Raw genomic sequence first — 16450 nt, forward strand, 5'->3', positions numbered from 1 at the left:
AAAAAAAATTAAAAAAAAAAAAAAGAAAGTATTGGGGAATCTTAATCTTTCACCTGATGACTGGATATTTTACATTAGGAATTTTGGTTAATTTTTTTAGATGGGATAATGAAGCTATGAGTATACTTTTAAAAGGTTCCTTATCCTTTAGAAACACACACTTAGGTATTTATAGATGCAATTATATGATGTCTGGGGTTCACTGCAAAACAATCCAGGAAAGGAGATGGGGTGGGGGAGGGCGGTGTAGATGAACTGAATCGGCTACGAGTTGATAGCTATCCAAACTTGCTAATATGTGTGAGTTCATCATCACAGCCTCTCTTTTCTGTACATGTCTGAAAATTTCCCTAATAAAAAGAAAAGAACATTCAGTAGGAAAGGCATAAAACCATTCATAACTTTGACCCAGCAGTATGCCCCGAAGGAAATAAGTTAGGGGGAGGGGAGAGCTGATTCTGCAGATGCCTAATTGCGGAAAAACTCCGTTACTCCCAACAAATGAGACGATGGCCAAGCAGCGAGGGTACATCAATAAGGCAAAAATGCTACGTGGCTTTTTAAAATGATAAATACTTTGGCCTCGTGGCTAAGTGGAAATCGGTAAAGGAATGCTAAATGAAAAACAGGCAGCATGAAATATTATGTGCATACTAATCACCAGAAGGTAAAATGCGTGCTCACATAATGAAAAGGGTCAAAAGAGAACACAGGAGGCTACCTCCTTCCTTTAACAACCTCCTGCCTCCGCTCCGTGAGGCCCCCAACACCCTGCACGCACACACGCACGCACACACACACACACACACCGGCTGAATTAATTGCGTTCTTCTGGGACCCACAGCTCTGGCTTGTGGATTCTCTCCAGCCCCTATCACCATGCAATGGCTCTTCCTGGACCTGCTGCCCCCAGTGCTCCAGGAATTCTATCAGCACACAGTAGGTACTCAATAAATGCTTGTCCATCTGATTAGAACAGAAATAGCTGCTGTCTATGTCTTAGAGGTTTGGGTTTTGTTTTGTTCTGTTTTTTTTTTCTGTAGAGCTGTTTACATCCACAGTAACCATTCAGGAAAGGCATTTCTCAGTGACTACCAGAGAACAAAGCTTCCCTTTCTGGTTCACAAAGTGCTTCTGCCGCCGTGGGAGAGCAAGGCAAAACAAAGTCAAGTGACTTCCGGGTCCGGAGCCTCCCTGGACCACAGAGAAAAGCCTCATTTTGTTTTGCGAGCTTGTCATAAGTCTCAGTGCTATGGTTCCTAATCCCAAGTCTGGAGATATTCCCCAAGTACAGCTTGGAGAACAGGCCTTTCCTAAACCACCTGAAAGGGGAACGCTGTGTGGCTGCTCTCAGTGGCTGGAGCAGCGGTGAAGGGCAAGAGCAAGAGCGCAGCCGGGAGACATAAAGGCCGCGGGTGCACAGCAGCCCCAGGCTGGGAGGACAAGAACTGCCCATCGAGGCTGGAGATGGCACTTGAGTTTAAAGGGCTCTGCAGGCAGCTGCACAGCCGGCCCCAAGACCTTCCAGGGCGGCTCCCACCCAGTCTGGGTGTTTTCCAGCCTTCTGCTTAGAGCTGCTTCGAGCAGCAGGCTCTGGGGGAAGTGGTTTCATACGGATATTCAAGAATGTTGGGAAGAAATCCATAGGTCATTTTTCATAGCCGCGGTTCGTAACTGTTTTTGGATAAAATGTTGAAGAATATATTCCCTTTGAGAATCGGGTAAGACCTTCCCAGAAAAGTGCACACACGTACACAATTCTGCACACACTTTCAACAGGTTCTTCAAGAACTCCTGACCCCGGTCAGAGACCACTCCTGCCCTAGAGGGTCTCAGGCGCTTTAGCCGCTGCTATTAATAAAACACTTTAAAAAAGGCTAATGGCAACATGAATTTCCACTACAGCAAGGCAGCTGTGATATGTGAGGTACAGGCATAAAGTGATGTGCAGCAGGTCTCTGGGGAGGGGCCTGTGGCTTCACAAAGACCACCAGGAATGACACAGAGAGCCCATGCCTGGGCTCCCAGAGGAAGGCAACGTATAGCTAAGACACTCTACCCTGGATCTTCAGACATGAGACCGCCAAGCCTGACATCCTCAGGGCCTGTGGACCCTGAGACGGTCTCTTTTCGTTGGACTGGCAAGCCAACACCCGACTCATCATGCAGTGTCAATTTACCGAGGGTTTCCTTAAATGCTCCAGAAAGTGGGGTGCAGAAAACTGCCGACACGCTGTAATTCCTTCCCCTAATTAGAGCCAAAACATTGGGTCCCAGTGGTCCTCGGGAATGACCAAAGCAGAGACTGCTGTGACATGGAAGAAAAGGTGGTCTGGGCATGGGAAGGAGAACTTCAACTTGGCAGGGGCAAGGGGGGGCTGCAGAGAGCCCCTACAGCAGACACACACACCTGGCAGGCCCCTCATGACAATCTGAGGCCTCTCTGGACCCCTGGGGTTCCCAGCGACTGACTAATGCCATCCGCTGTCCCAAAGATACAATGCCCTTCCCAGCAGCCTCTTGCAAGCAGCCCATCAAGACACCACAGAAGCTTTTGTCACTCACAGTCCTGTTGCAGCTCCTTGTTGCCCTATAACAGTGCAACAAGTCAGTCTTAAGTTTCTTCTTACCTAGTACTAAACTATACTTAAAGAATATATCCTGCCTACTTCCAAAAGGAATTTCAGGTAGTTTTTAATAATAATTTATACCCAAGGCAAATAAAATAAAGTAAAATAAAATAAAATAAAATAAAATAAAAGCAAGACTGGAAATCACATGAAACGAAAGATGAATTTTTTTTTTTTAAATGTTTATTTTTGAGGGAGAGACAGAGCGTGAGCCAGGGAAGGACAGAGAGAGAGGGAGACACAGAATCCAAAGCAGGCTCCAGGCTTTGAGCTGTCAACACAAAGCCTAATGCAGGGCTCAAACTCATGAACCCTGAGATCATGACCTGGGCTGAAATCAGACGCTCAACCAACTGAGCCACCCAGGCACCCCTGAAAGATGAAATTTTGACCAAGAACTGGAGAGATAAGACAGTAATTACAATTAAACAACAAATCAGGCCTGGGCTCCCTGGTAGCCTGGGCAAAAAGGGAAAGATATGGAGTTCCACAGTCTTTGCTTTCTGATTAATAAAGGCAGAATAGAAAACATTCCACTGAGGAAGATGGTGATTTTCTTTGGCTGACACTCAGTTTTAATATGAAATTACGGCAGCCATCCTTTACATTAAGGAATAATGAGTAGCATAATACAAATCGTCTTCAACGACAGTTTTACATAAAATACAAAATGTTCTTCCTATAACTTAGTCAGGCGTTGAGTACCCTTCAGAATCTGTCCCAGTTACTCTCCCAGCTTCATTTCCTTCTTCCTGTCCCTCCCATCCGCACGAGGAACTACATATTTCAATCAAACCAGACTTCTCATTCCCGGAACACACCTAGTATTCCCCTTACTTACCTTTACTCACCTTAAACTCTTGTTTTAATTACACTCTTTTTAAAGGTTATTTATTTATTTAGAGAGAGATGGAGATCGTACATGTACGAGGAAGGGGCAGAGAGAGACGGAGACAGAATCTCAAGCAGGCTCTGTGCTGCCAGACTTGAGGCTTGAACCCATGAACTGTGAGATCATGATCTGAGCCGAGATCAAGAATCAGCTGCTTAGCCGACTGAGCCACGTGGGTGCCCCAAACTCTTCTTTTTTTTTTTAAAGTAGACTCCATGCCCAATGTGGGGTTTGAATCAAAAAAAATGTGCTCTACTGACTGAGCCAGCCAGGTGCCCCCTCCCTAAACTCTCTCTTTTTTTTAAACTTTTCTTAATGTTTATTTTTGAGAGAGAGAGAGAGAGAGAGAGAGAGAGAGAATGGGGGAGGGGCAGAGAGAGAGGGAAAGACAGAACCTGAAGCAGGCTCCAGGCTCTGAGCTGTCAGTGCAGAGTCTGATGTGGGGCTTGAACTCACCAACTATGAGATCACAACCTGAGCTGAAGTCAGAGGCTTACCTGACTGAGCCACCCAGGTGCCCCTAAGCTAAACTCTTAAATTCCTGCCTCTTTGCAAAGATTTCTCCAGTTCTCCCAGTCAAAGAGGTCTCCTCTCACACCTCTCCAACCCTGCCACCACCTCAGGGCAGAGCACCACGGAGGTCACACAGGCACAGACAGGATGGGTAGGGTCTTAGGAGTCAGGTTGACCTGAGCTCAAATCTGATGCTGCTATTTATTGACTGTGAGCAAGCAGCTAACTCTCTCTGAGCCTCAGTTTCCACATCTATAGAACAAAAACCACAATACCTATACCTTGCAAAGCTTTGTAAGGACTGAATGGACACCTATAAAGGCCTGCACAGGACTGCAGCCCCCAGGAAAAGGGGGCGTGACAATGGCTGCTTAAGTACAGACTTGGGTATCTGTCTTCTCTCCTGCACTACAAAAGGAGCTCCCTGAAGGTGACAGAGTGAAGTCCCTCCCCAAATGTCTTCCACATAGGAAGACCTTGATAACGGAGTGTTTTCTGGAAGCCTATTTGGAATTACGTCAGAGATCCTGACACGGGGTGGATTCAGACCCAGGTCCAAACACAAACCTCCTAACTCCCAGGCCACACTTTATCCACACAATGCTGCCAGCCCCTTGAGGCTCTCAAGCACTCCGACTTCCTTTGCCCACAGTGAAAACCCTCTCCCTCATCAGAAAGTCATTCTTATCACACAGGTCTCCAAATACCCATGCAAATCACATTATTACAACCTGAAGTGGCCACCTTATCCAAAGATCCTATTTGAAGAGAGCCGGTGTGTATTTAATTGTTATGAATGTATAGCACTGACCAATGCCTTGATGAACTAGAGATAAAATCTATCAGCCCTTGATGGCTAATTTGGTATAACATGAATACTGTGAGTTCTAATAACTCACAGGAGACTACTCTAGCACTTACAAGCTATATGTCTTCCACACTCATAAAACAACCATAATTACCTTTCATGGGTGAGATGTTCTAGTAATTCCTAAGTGACTTAACCCTAGAAAGTCTATGGAAAAAGCTAATTCAAAGACTTTTTGTTTCCAAAGCAGAAGGCAAGATCAAGAACCTATGAGCCCATTTTTAAACAAACATTCCAGAAACCATACATCCCTTCATTTCCTGGGGACATATATGTGGCAGTGACGCCATCCCTTGCCAACAGTGTAAAACTGTGTCAAAAACCGCTTTGAATTTGCTATTTTGGAAGTTCCTTTCAGAAGCAGTGCGGCTCTGTTGTGGGGTGAAAAGTGAGGCCTTCCCGGAGCAGGCAAGGGGGTGCACTTTGCAACCAGACAGACCTACGTGTAAATCTCACTTTAAAAAAACTGGGATAGGGGCGCCTGGGTGGCGCAGTCGGTTGAGCGTCCGACTTCAGCCAGGTCACGATCTCGCGGTCCGTGAGTTCGAGCCCCGCGTCAGGCTCTGGGCTGAGTTTGAGCCCCGCGTCAGGCTCTGGGCTGATGGCTCAGAGCCTGGAGCCTGTTTCCGATTCTGTGTCTCCCTCTCTCTCTGCCCCTCCCCCGTTCATGCTCTGTCTCTCTCTGTCCCAAAAATAAATAAAAAACGTTGAAAAAAAAATTTTTTTAAAAACTGGGATAAGCTATTTAACTTTCTTGGGCCTCAATGCTCTCATATATAAAATGGGAATAATGGTATTAATGAATGCACAAGTGACTCTCACATTTTACAGTGCATCAGAATCACTTCGAGAGTTTGCTAAAAATACAGATACGTGCGTTCCATCCCCAAAGATACTGTGTTAGTGTGTCTGATGGGGGGCCCAGAAATCTGTGGGGATTTGAATTATTTTTCATTTTTAATTACACAATATGTAAATACATTTCCCCCTTGTAAAATATTAAAACATTACCTTATCAGTTATGATTGCATTCAGCTGCAAGCAATTAAAAAACTAACAGTCGCTTAAACAGATGGGGGGTTATTTTTCTCATGGAACAAGAAGAAATCTAGAAGCAGGCAGTACAGAGCCGGAGCTGCCCCTCGTCGATTACATGAAGGACCCAGGACCTTTCTGTGTTCTTGCTGTGCCATCCCTGGCCTGTGGCTTCCATGCTTATGACTGTAAGAGGCAGGAGATGACACGGGGGCCGAAGGACTGTGCCGTTTTATTTATCAAGGAGCGCTCTCCCCAGGAGCTAAGAAAATGTCTTAGCTAGGCACACAGCCAGCCCAAACAACATCAAGGTTGTGTCAGTACAGGAGTGAGGCATGGGAGTTAGACAGCAAATGAGCAATGTCTACCACAATTACGCTTAAGGTTCATGTCCCTTTGACCCTCTCTTCCCAGTGTCCCTAGTGCTCCTGGCCTTGTGGGCATCTGTACCAAGCTCCTGAGGAGATTCTGATGGCCACCGCGTGGCTGGAGGACCCCGCCACGCGTACGGTGCTCATGCAGAGGCTCAGGTCTGGATTTCAAGTGCTCGGCCTGGTAGAGCCATCCCAGTGTCCAGTGAACACCCACCCATCCTTTCCTCCCCCACAACCCACCCAGAAAAACCTAATCTCACGCTGCAGCCACATCTCAAGTTTGCTTTGCTCGGCATAGGACACTGGGGCGTGGTAAATTACTGGCTTGTTTTAAAAATCAAATCCATCCTTCAAAGCATGATAATCTGTCACCTCTGGCAGTATTTAAAGAAGGTGACTTGCGTGCCCAGATCTGGCTGAAACCACGATACCCTGACTGAGACGACAGCGTTGTCCCACAAGGGAACACAAGCCTAGGGAGGCTTGCTTGCCCTCTACTGACACTTACAGCACTGGGTTAGGGGGAAAACATCTGATGGTGGGCAAGTACTCGTCACATATTAAGTGGGGGGAAAAAAACAAGATAAAAATGCTACATAGAGTTTTGTATTAAAAAGCGTAGAGCTATGCAAAGCAAGAAAAGCCTGGAAATCTAATCCTAATTGGTAACAGCAGGGGACAACGTACTGGTGAGAGTAATTATGTTTTATTCCCTTCGGGTCTTTGGGGGAAGGGCTGGTAACTTTCCAAAAGTTTCTATGAAAACCATGCATGTCTTTTGTAACCAGATTTAGGATTTAAAAAAAAAAAAAATGTGTCAACCTCTAACAGTCATCAGGAATCATAAAATAACTTTTGGAAGGCCTCTGGTGGGTCAGGTCATCTAACTCTATGCCATATCTATGCTATCTGGTCTTCGTGTAAAATTCAAAGGCAAATAAGAAGGACTTTAGCCAAAGCAAGGGCATGACCATGTGTATGTAGGGCACCGTGACACAGCCGCTGGCTACAACGGTAGCGTTTTAACAATCTGCCACCATTCTGATTTAACAGGGGAAAACACTCCAGAATGAAACACGGGCTCAAGGTCCCTGTGACTTCCTAATCGAGGAGCTGCAAAGAGAAATGCAGGGTCATTACTCAGCCACCGTGTGCGCTCAGCTATCCTGCACACAGCAATTAGGGTGGAACTGGAGGTGCCATGCACACTGCATACAAAGCCAGCCCCCATTTGGGAAGAACCAAAAGGCACAAGACCCCACAGCACGGCAAGCATCCAGCTAGTAAGAAAAGTTTTTCCAATCAGGGTATGCTCTTCGCAAACCCCTGCCTGCAATTTCCTCAGGAAGCCTGTGGCTATCAAACAAGCAAGCTAATAAATATATTAATAGGCACGATCTGCAAGGTGGATGCTGTTAACTTTGGGGAGGCAGCGGAACTGTGAGTCGAGTCTGGGGAGCTAAACTTCACACCTAAGGCTCTATTCTCTACTCACCTTTTCCATTCTAGCAATTGCTCATGGCCCGCTGGCAATAAACAGCCTTGGCTGGGTTCTTCGACAACAGAGCTGTTCCAATCACTAAGGATGCCCTGGTTTAAATTGAGTTTGCTGCAGCGGCTCAGTTAAGCCTCTGACTCTTGATTTCTGCTCACAATCTCAAGGATCATGAGATCGGGCCCCGTGTCGGGCTCTGTGCTGACAGCTCAGAGCCTAGAGCCTGTTTGAGATTCTGTCTCTCCCCCTCTCTCTCTCTCTCTCTGCCCCTCCCCTGCTCGTTCTCGGTCTCTCTCAAAAAATAAAACATAAAAAAATTTTTAAAATAAATAGGTGCCTGCTGCACCTGGGCCTCTTTTTCCCAATCTGATGGCAGAAAAGTGACCTCTTTCTAGTCAACAGACCCTGAGCCTGCTGTACTGTGCTTTCCAAGGCCCCAGTCATGGTGCCTGCTTTGGGAGGCCTGGAGAGGACAGGGGATGGTGCACCTTGGAAGCTACAACTGTGGTCCCAGGGACCCAGGGCATGACCTCCCCTTGCTAGGTTTCCAAGGGCTCTGATGCAAAGCTGAATTATGTGTCTGGCCACACCATCTTGAAGTGTGCAGGGATGGTGCCTATTTAATGTTCCAAGAGCCTTCAGGTCAGAAATGATGAAATACAGTTGGCAAATCAACATAAAAGTATCCAACCTCAGTAGGAATTAAAGAAATGGAAATTTAGATGAAATGTACTTTCTCCTGCCAATTTATCAAAACCTGAGAAGCCCCTCGTGTGCAGCAGTCCTAACCGGTCTCCCAGAATCCCTTCCCGCCCTGTCCTATCCATCCTCTACATAGCAGCCAGAGTGACCTTTCTCGAGTTGCAAACGTCATCATGTCACTGGCCTGCTTAAAGCCCCTTTATGGTTTCCTGCTGCTGTTAGGGTACGGTTTACATTTCCGTCACCAAGCCTTGCTGACTCTTGTCCTGCCTTCCCCTCTAGCCCATCTCACCGCACCTCCGTGTCCTCTGGCCTCAGCATCTCTAGGCCTGTGCTCATTAGCAGCTCTGGGGCATTTGCACATTCTGTTCCCTCTGTCTGGATTTCTAGGACAGTCTCTCCACATGATCCCCATCCGCCTCCACCTTAGTTCATGTTCAACACCTTGAGAACATGGCCTAAAAACCCATCTTCGAGGAAGCTTCCCCAACCCCATTCCACATACTTGTCCTTAGGTCCCCAACCCAGACCGGGTTAGGTTGGATCCCAATAAAGGCTGAGCACATAAAAAACAGGACCAATTTTTTGGAGTAAGAATCCTAAAAATCAGCATCCCCTTCGACATGGTAATTCTATTTAAAGGAATTTATTATAAGTAAATAATCTAGGGGCACCTAGTTGAGTCAGTTGGGGGAGCATGCCTACTCTTGATCTGGGGGTTGTAAGTTCCAGCTCCACACTGGGCGTAGAGCTGACTTAAGCAAAAAGTAAATAAATAAAAAATGTTTTAAATTACAAAATTAAAAACTCATCCATGAAATGATAAAAAAATATGTAAATCATCTAAAATGCAGACAAAGATTTAAGCCCTACCATATTTATTGTTGAGTTAATTATAACAGCCCAGGACAAAAGAAACAGAAACAATCTCAATGTCCAACATTTAGGTAATGAATGGTAAAATCAGTGACAATACATCCATATGATGGGACATTATGTAGTCATTTTAAAATGATACGTATAAGCTGTGTTTTAATTAAAAATGCTTATTATATGTTAAGTGCAGGGAAAAACAGGGCGCAAAATTGTATTTACAGTATAATCTCTGCAAAGAAAAATGCATTAACCATACAAGAAGGAAATACGCCAAATGTTTATAGTGACCTTTGGGTAGTAAGATAATGAATGTGCTTCTCTACTTCTCTACATTTCTTCATGCTTTCAGATTCTTGGAGGAAAAAAACAAAGGTGTAAGAAGCTAAATTCAACCTCTCCAATTCTCCCACCTTGCTCTAAAGTGGCCTTACACCACGCAAGGTCAGCTGGAGTGAACACACCTCTCATCCACTCCACTGCAGTGCTGACCTCCTAGGACTGTTCCGCTCAGGGTCTCCTGACCCACAGCATGTTTTGACAAATACCAGGGGAGCAGGAGGGCTGAGGCCATCAGTCCCTGCACCCCAAAGATAAAGGACAGCAATCCCTGGCAGACTGTCCCAAGTTATCTGGTCACCTCTAAGCAGGCTGTTGAATATGACCTCTTCCTCCCACAGAAATGTCGGATTTATTGTCCTGGTCTTAGAACAGGCATTCTGCTATAATCCTATTCAAGAAATACCAGAATTTTTACTTTTATCTTCGATAGGAGTCAACCAACAAGGAAATGGCAGCCTGTATGTCAAGATCCACCCCTGATGAATAGCTAGCCCATTCAACGCATGGCATCTGGTTCCATCGGGTTTGGAATTAGGGGAATTTCACAGGGGTGGATGGTGAGGGCCAAAGATCCTTAGCAAGTAGGGGCTGGTGCACAACGACGGGATGGAACAAAGATTCTTTCCTGCTTTTCTGTGTCACCACTGTGGGAGGGCCTTTCCCAGGGATGGAGGAGCCCACAGCACGCAGGCTCTACATCACCGGCTGGTGTCGCGGGCTCTCTGCTCGCTAGCAGCTTTCGAGGCTGACAAACTGCCCGGCAATGACACGCAGCCCACATGCTGCAGTGTCTTTTCCTGCGGGCTGTAGGAACGGGAGAGCGCTGGGATGAATGGCACTAAATAATGCAGGGGGGAGCACCATTCACGCGGGAGCATAACAAAGGACATCTGAGAGAGCCGCAGGGTGGAGGGGGCACGTGAGAAGGTTAACACTTCACACCAGGCTCCAAATCATAGCCCGGAAGCTTAAGGCAGTTCCCGCGTCAGTCCCCCTCATGTCTCACCCACCCACCTGCATCGGACACTGTCCGATAGAGAATTACGCTCCATTCCTGACACGACACTCACGGGAAGGTCTCCACCCTTACCCACACAAAGGCAGTGCCACATGCTTGCCACATCTGCTTTGAGGGGGCTCTCTCAGGAACACAGTGCCACCAAGAGCAGAGACCATCTCCGTATTACTCCCTCACCCAAGTCATCCACCTTCTACAGCAGCGTGGTACAATGGAGACCGCACCCAGGACTGGCAGGTGGAAATGAAAGGGAGGCAGGTTTCAGATAAAATGAAGACAAGCCTTGCTGTTTCACTGGAGAAGAGGCCAACGGTGCTTACGCACTGCCTGTGAGACTAAGCTTTCCACCACTGGAAGTATACAAGTGTGGGCAGAACGCTCTAGAAGGGATGATTGCTTTGCCAGAGATGTTGCCCTTGGTAACCCACTGGGCTCCTTCCACCTTTGAGACCCTGGGTGCCGTTGATTTCACTGAAGGCCCAAAGCTGCCTTCTTCATTCACAACATAATGTTGACAACAACCATACACCCAGTTAGATGTTCCACGCAATAAATGACAGCCAGGAGAGGCACTGGGGAAGAATAAAGGAGCCACTCACTCCTCCACTAGGGAATGGAAGGCGGACTGGCCTGGAGGAAGCCTGTGACACTCAAATCAACCAGGAGGCTGCAAATCTCTCCAGACTCCACTTCTACCCACATATACATGACTTATTCCAGAAGACAGACGACTGTAAAATACCACCAACCAAACTTACTGAGCTCTTACAATATCCTAGGTGTCTTACCTCGTTACTTTAGTGAATCCTTGTCATAATGCTAACCTGGAAACTTCTTAAAAAATGTTTATCTACTTATTTGGGGGCAAGGGGCAGAGAGAGAGGGAGAGAGAGAATCCCAAGCAGGCTCTGTGCTACCAGCACAGAGCCCAGAGCCCAGAGCCCAACGCAGAGCCCAGTGCGGGGCTCGATCCCACGAACTGAGATCAGGACCTCAGCCAAAATCAGGAGTCAGACGCCTAACCGACCGGGTCCACCAGGCGCCCTTCATGTGGAAACTTTTTCTTCTCACCTGGGAGGTGAGGCTCAGAGAAGCCGAATGACTGCTCAGACACACACAGCAAGCAGCAGGACCTGGACCAGAATCCAGTTCTGTCCAACTTCAAAACCCAAGCACTAGTCAGTTTACCCACTAGTAAGTTATAATGTACCTACTCAGAAAAGGGTAAAATTAAGAACCCTGATATGCAGACAGTCTCTAAATAATTTGTTTTCACCCAATACACAGAAGTATCTTCCATTTGGGGGTGCCTGGCTGGCTCAGTCAGAAGAGCAAGCGACTTGATCTCGGGGTCGTGAGTTCGAGCCCAACAGTGGGTGTAGACATTACGTAAATAAATAAACTTTAAAAAAAAAAAATCTTCCATCTAAATTAAACCTTTCCCTGGGCATGCAAAGTGAGGCCAGCCCTCTCTGGTGTGACTTTTCCATCCTTAATACTGCCTTCCTTTTGGTGTTGAGACTGATACTGGGCAAAAAGTTGGCAGCTGGCATTTACGGCTGGAAGGAACCTTAAGTCTCATCCGGGTGCAGGCTGCCAGAAAGGGCTGTAACCACCCACTGCCCCCAATCACACACTGCACTTCAGGCAGACCCCAGGTGAGCACCCAGGCTGCCTGACACCCTCCCCGCCCCCTTCCCGTCCTGCCACACACCAAGCGTCCTCTGAACGACTGAGGGTGGGGCGTCCAAGTCAATGGGAGAATTTAATGCCTTTCACAAGGAGGGCCCTTCCTTCCTTCCTTCCTTCCTTCCTTCCTCTTTTTTAAGTTTATTTATTTATTTAAGTGATCTCTACACCCAACAAGGGGCTCGAACTCATGACCCCGAGATCGAAAATCACACGCGCTTCCAACTGAGCCAGCCAGGCACTCCAGAGAGGGCTATTTCTTAATGACCGGCCAGTGAGCCAGGATATTGGAAGAGGGGCAAGAATTCATTAATTAGCACTAATTCTTACTGAAGTCTTCTTTATGTCCAGCCCTGGGACAGGCATCATGAAGAACAGGCCCTCCAGGTAATTAAAATCCAGTTTGGAAACCATTCTCTAATCCCTAAAGAATCCATGGATCTAGGCACTGATCGACACTAGCTGCAAACATCACAAAGAAAAAAGGCAACCAGACTTCATGAGCCTCCCGAGAAATGCAGCACCTCCAAAGCAGTCTCGTGGAAAAATTAAACCTGGATTTTATCAGACTGTAGATCCAATGTCCAGGTTACGTGAAATACAGAAAACAGGAACATGTGAACGTATTCAACGATACCATGGAGTTACAATCAGCAAACTCTATAGTGGGAGACTCTATAGGATAAAAGACCTGGTTTCTTTAGCAAATAAACTGCAATGAAGTAACTACGGAGGAGGAGCAAATTACACGAAAAGAGACATAGGAGACATATCCACTAATTGTAATGTTGGACCTTCTTAGATCCTATTCAAACGAACTCAAAAAGAAAAGACATTATGAGACAACTAGAAATTTGAATACTAACTGAACATGAAATATTCAGGAATAACTGGTGATTTCTGAGCACAATAACGGTATTGTGGTTGTTTTTAAAAAGAGTTCATTTCCTTTTAGAGATACACACTGAAATATGCGGCTGAACTATACAGCTGAACCAATAGGATTTGAGGGATATACTTCAAGATAATACGGACGAGGGGCGCCTGGATGGCTCAAAGGAGCGTGCAACTCTTGACCTCGGGGTCATGAATTCAAGCCCCACATGGGGTATAAAAATTACCCAAATAAGCAAAACTTTAAAAATAATAACAACATGGACCGGGACCGGAGACAGGTAGGCATACTGACAAAATATAATAGGCTAGGAGTTGAAAATTGTTGGGAGTTGTTTAAAGGGTGAGGGGGGGTGCATTATACTATTCTATTTTTGTATGTGTTCGAAATTTTCTGGAACGCAAAGCTTTAAAAAGCAAGCCCAGAGTTGAAGGTAAGATCGATACACTCAGTTTTCGCAGAGAAAAGTTAAAGCAGAAGCTACAGGGCGTAGATCACACATTGCATGGACATTAAGGTGAGGGAGACATTTAGACTCAACAGGTATTTATGCAGTGCCTATCCTGTAGTAGGCTCTGCATCAGGCAGTTTCCACCAGCCGTGTGATCTCTGCACCTCAACTTCTGCATCTACAAAATGGGGCACGTGAAGAACTCTGCTTCACCCTGTTGTTACTAAGAGGAGAGGAGCTTAAACACAGCAAGCACTTAGAACAGTGCCTGGCCCACAGCAAAGGCACTCAGTAAGTGGTAGCTTCACGTAACGCTTTGCAATAAATACTATTAGACCCATTTTACGGCTGAGGAAATGGGGGCTCAGAGAAGTAAGGTAACTTGTCCAGAAGGTCATGCTGCTAATAAGAGGTAAGAGCCTGGATTTCAGAAGCAGAGCTAGGTCTAGGCTGGGCTCCCTTGAGCATGCCAAGGGCAGGAAAGGGCCCCGTGACTGCTGGAGAACACAAGGAATGAAAATGTCAAGGGAAAAAATGAGCCCTTCGAACAAAGAGTAGGAATAAGGTTAAGGCTGAAAGAAGGAAGGAAGAAAAACACCCAAGACCCTCAGAAATGCCACTCTGATGAAGTTCAGGGCAAATTCTTCTTCTAATTAAAGACTGGTCTCCACAGCTGTCATTGGGGTGACCTCACTAATTCAAATAAATAGCCACGGGGTTTCAGAGGGAACAATTTTAACTCTGCTTTCCATAACAAGGATTCTGGATAACAGCCCAAAGCTTTAGCTAGTTAAGTGTGTGGGTCAGTCTCATAAATTGTTTTCTTGGCTGAATCCCAAGAAAGCAGGGCTGTCATTCCAGCAATGAGGTGATGGGTTTTGCATCCCTACCCAAAAGGAGGGAGGCTTCTCCACTCCTTATACCTCTGGGACTCTCGACCTGCTCCTAAAATCTGTTCTAGTGCTGGGAAAATACACTGTTGAAGACGGCTGTCCAGACAGGTCACCCCAGAACACACCCCCCAACCCCAGGAGAAGACCATCTCTCCACTAAACAGGGGGACAAAGGTCATCTCAGCAGCCGAGCCTTCTCTGTTTGCTGACCGCCACATCTCCTATCACGGCAGGCCGAGCACCTTGGGGAAGAGCTCCAGGCCCCTGGAGTTTCTGTTCCGACCGGGCAGTTCTGCTGTTCACATGCTTGAGGGGGCACCGCTGACAAGCATTTTCCAGGGGCCTCTGTGCTGGTGCAGGAAGAGGGCCGGTTGTGGTCCGAACATGCCATTCAAGTCCTCGCTCTGCCCCGGTGGCCACAGACAACTCACTTACCTGCTTGGCTTCCTTGTTTATGAAGCTGGATAACAGAGAACCTCACCGCACCATGAAAATGCAACACGTGTGGAATGCTAGACAAAATGTTGACCACTGGTATGATGACGCGCACTCCCATCAGGCCAGAACCAGACCAGATCTTTCAGAACAGGATTCTGAGCCAGTGCTTCCTCCCGGAGAGCAACTCTCCACTCCTTCCCTCTGGGTCTCGAACCTGTCTGCCCCCGGGGCAATATGAACAATGGGCCCAGTCAGGCGGTGAGTTGGTCAGGTCTGGGTTTGATTTCCGGCTCCGCCACATGATCTTCATTTTCCATTCCTAGCAATTTTACAGTTGAAATGGATAAATAAGCCTTGTCCGCTCCTCACTATCTTGGCCGATGGGAAAACAAAAATCCACAGATAACCTACGACCCTCATTTTGCCGTAGAGTTTCAGCGTCTTTTCGCTAAAACTTGGCACAAAAGGGCTGATGTGAACATTTTATTTGAATTTTCTTCCTCATCCTGCTCTCGTGATTTCTCTCCAGTGCAGGTGCTGACGAACACTGACAAGCTCCTAAAACGAGCAGCAGGAAAAAGGCGGGAGACACGGACAAAGGAGCGTAGGTCTGCAACACGGATCCTCAGCTTGCACAGAACGATGGCTGGCCAAGGTAAGGACCACAGGACCTTGGTCTGCCTGACCCAAGCTCAGCATGTTCTTTTTCACGAGGCCGCATAGCAGGTTTCAACAAGGAGGCACAGTGGAAGTGGGGGTTTCGGGGGCAGCCAGACCTGGGCACAAACTCCTGTCTCTGCAATTTATGTGCCCCAAGACCTCAGGCAAGTTAGTTCGTCTTGGTTTTAAGCCTCCGTCATTTCATTTGTAAAATGGGGCAGAGTAACTAAAACTTCGCAGGCCTGCTGGGAGAATCAGGACTAATATCTATATTTAAAGGATGTTTAAAATAAGAACTACTAAAAAAATAAATTAAAAGAATAACAACTACCGTGTATCAATGCTTCTCATGTGCTGACACGTAGTCTCATTTAAACCTTAAAACTACCCTAGGAAGTAGCGATCCCTGCCTCCCAAGTTTAAAGATGAGGACGCGGAGGCTCAGACCAAGTAACGTGCCCCGAAGACACAGGAGGTGAATGTTGGGGCTGAGAAAAGGGCCCTGGGACTGTCTTCCCCCATGGTTGTGCTCTTAGTGCCACGACGGTGCCTGGCGCCCAGCAGGTTGTAAACAAAAGATGGCTGTGGAATAGATCCTGGCGAAGGCCTTCACACACCTTACTCACACTAGCCCTGGATGAGGAAACTGTCACTTCCACTGTACAGGCAAGAAGGCTAGGGC

General features: G+C 46.9%; 2 protein-coding genes across 4 annotated transcripts in view; one reads left to right on the forward strand and one right to left on the reverse strand.

Annotated features, from left to right (window-relative positions):
* Positions 1–16450, reverse strand: part of TOM1L2 (target of myb1 like 2 membrane trafficking protein) — a 121245-nt gene that overhangs the window by 77041 nt on the left and 27754 nt on the right. The gene's annotated exons all lie outside the window — the stretch shown is intronic.
* The window catches only part of LOC125927612 (60S ribosomal protein L31-like), a 48205-nt gene that overhangs the window by 7541 nt on the left and 24214 nt on the right, over positions 1–16450 (forward strand). The gene's annotated exons all lie outside the window — the stretch shown is intronic.

Source organism: Panthera uncia, chromosome E1 (genome assembly GCF_023721935.1).
Source record: "Panthera uncia isolate 11264 chromosome E1, Puncia_PCG_1.0, whole genome shotgun sequence".
Lineage (NCBI taxonomy): Eukaryota > Metazoa > Chordata > Mammalia > Carnivora > Felidae > Panthera > Panthera uncia.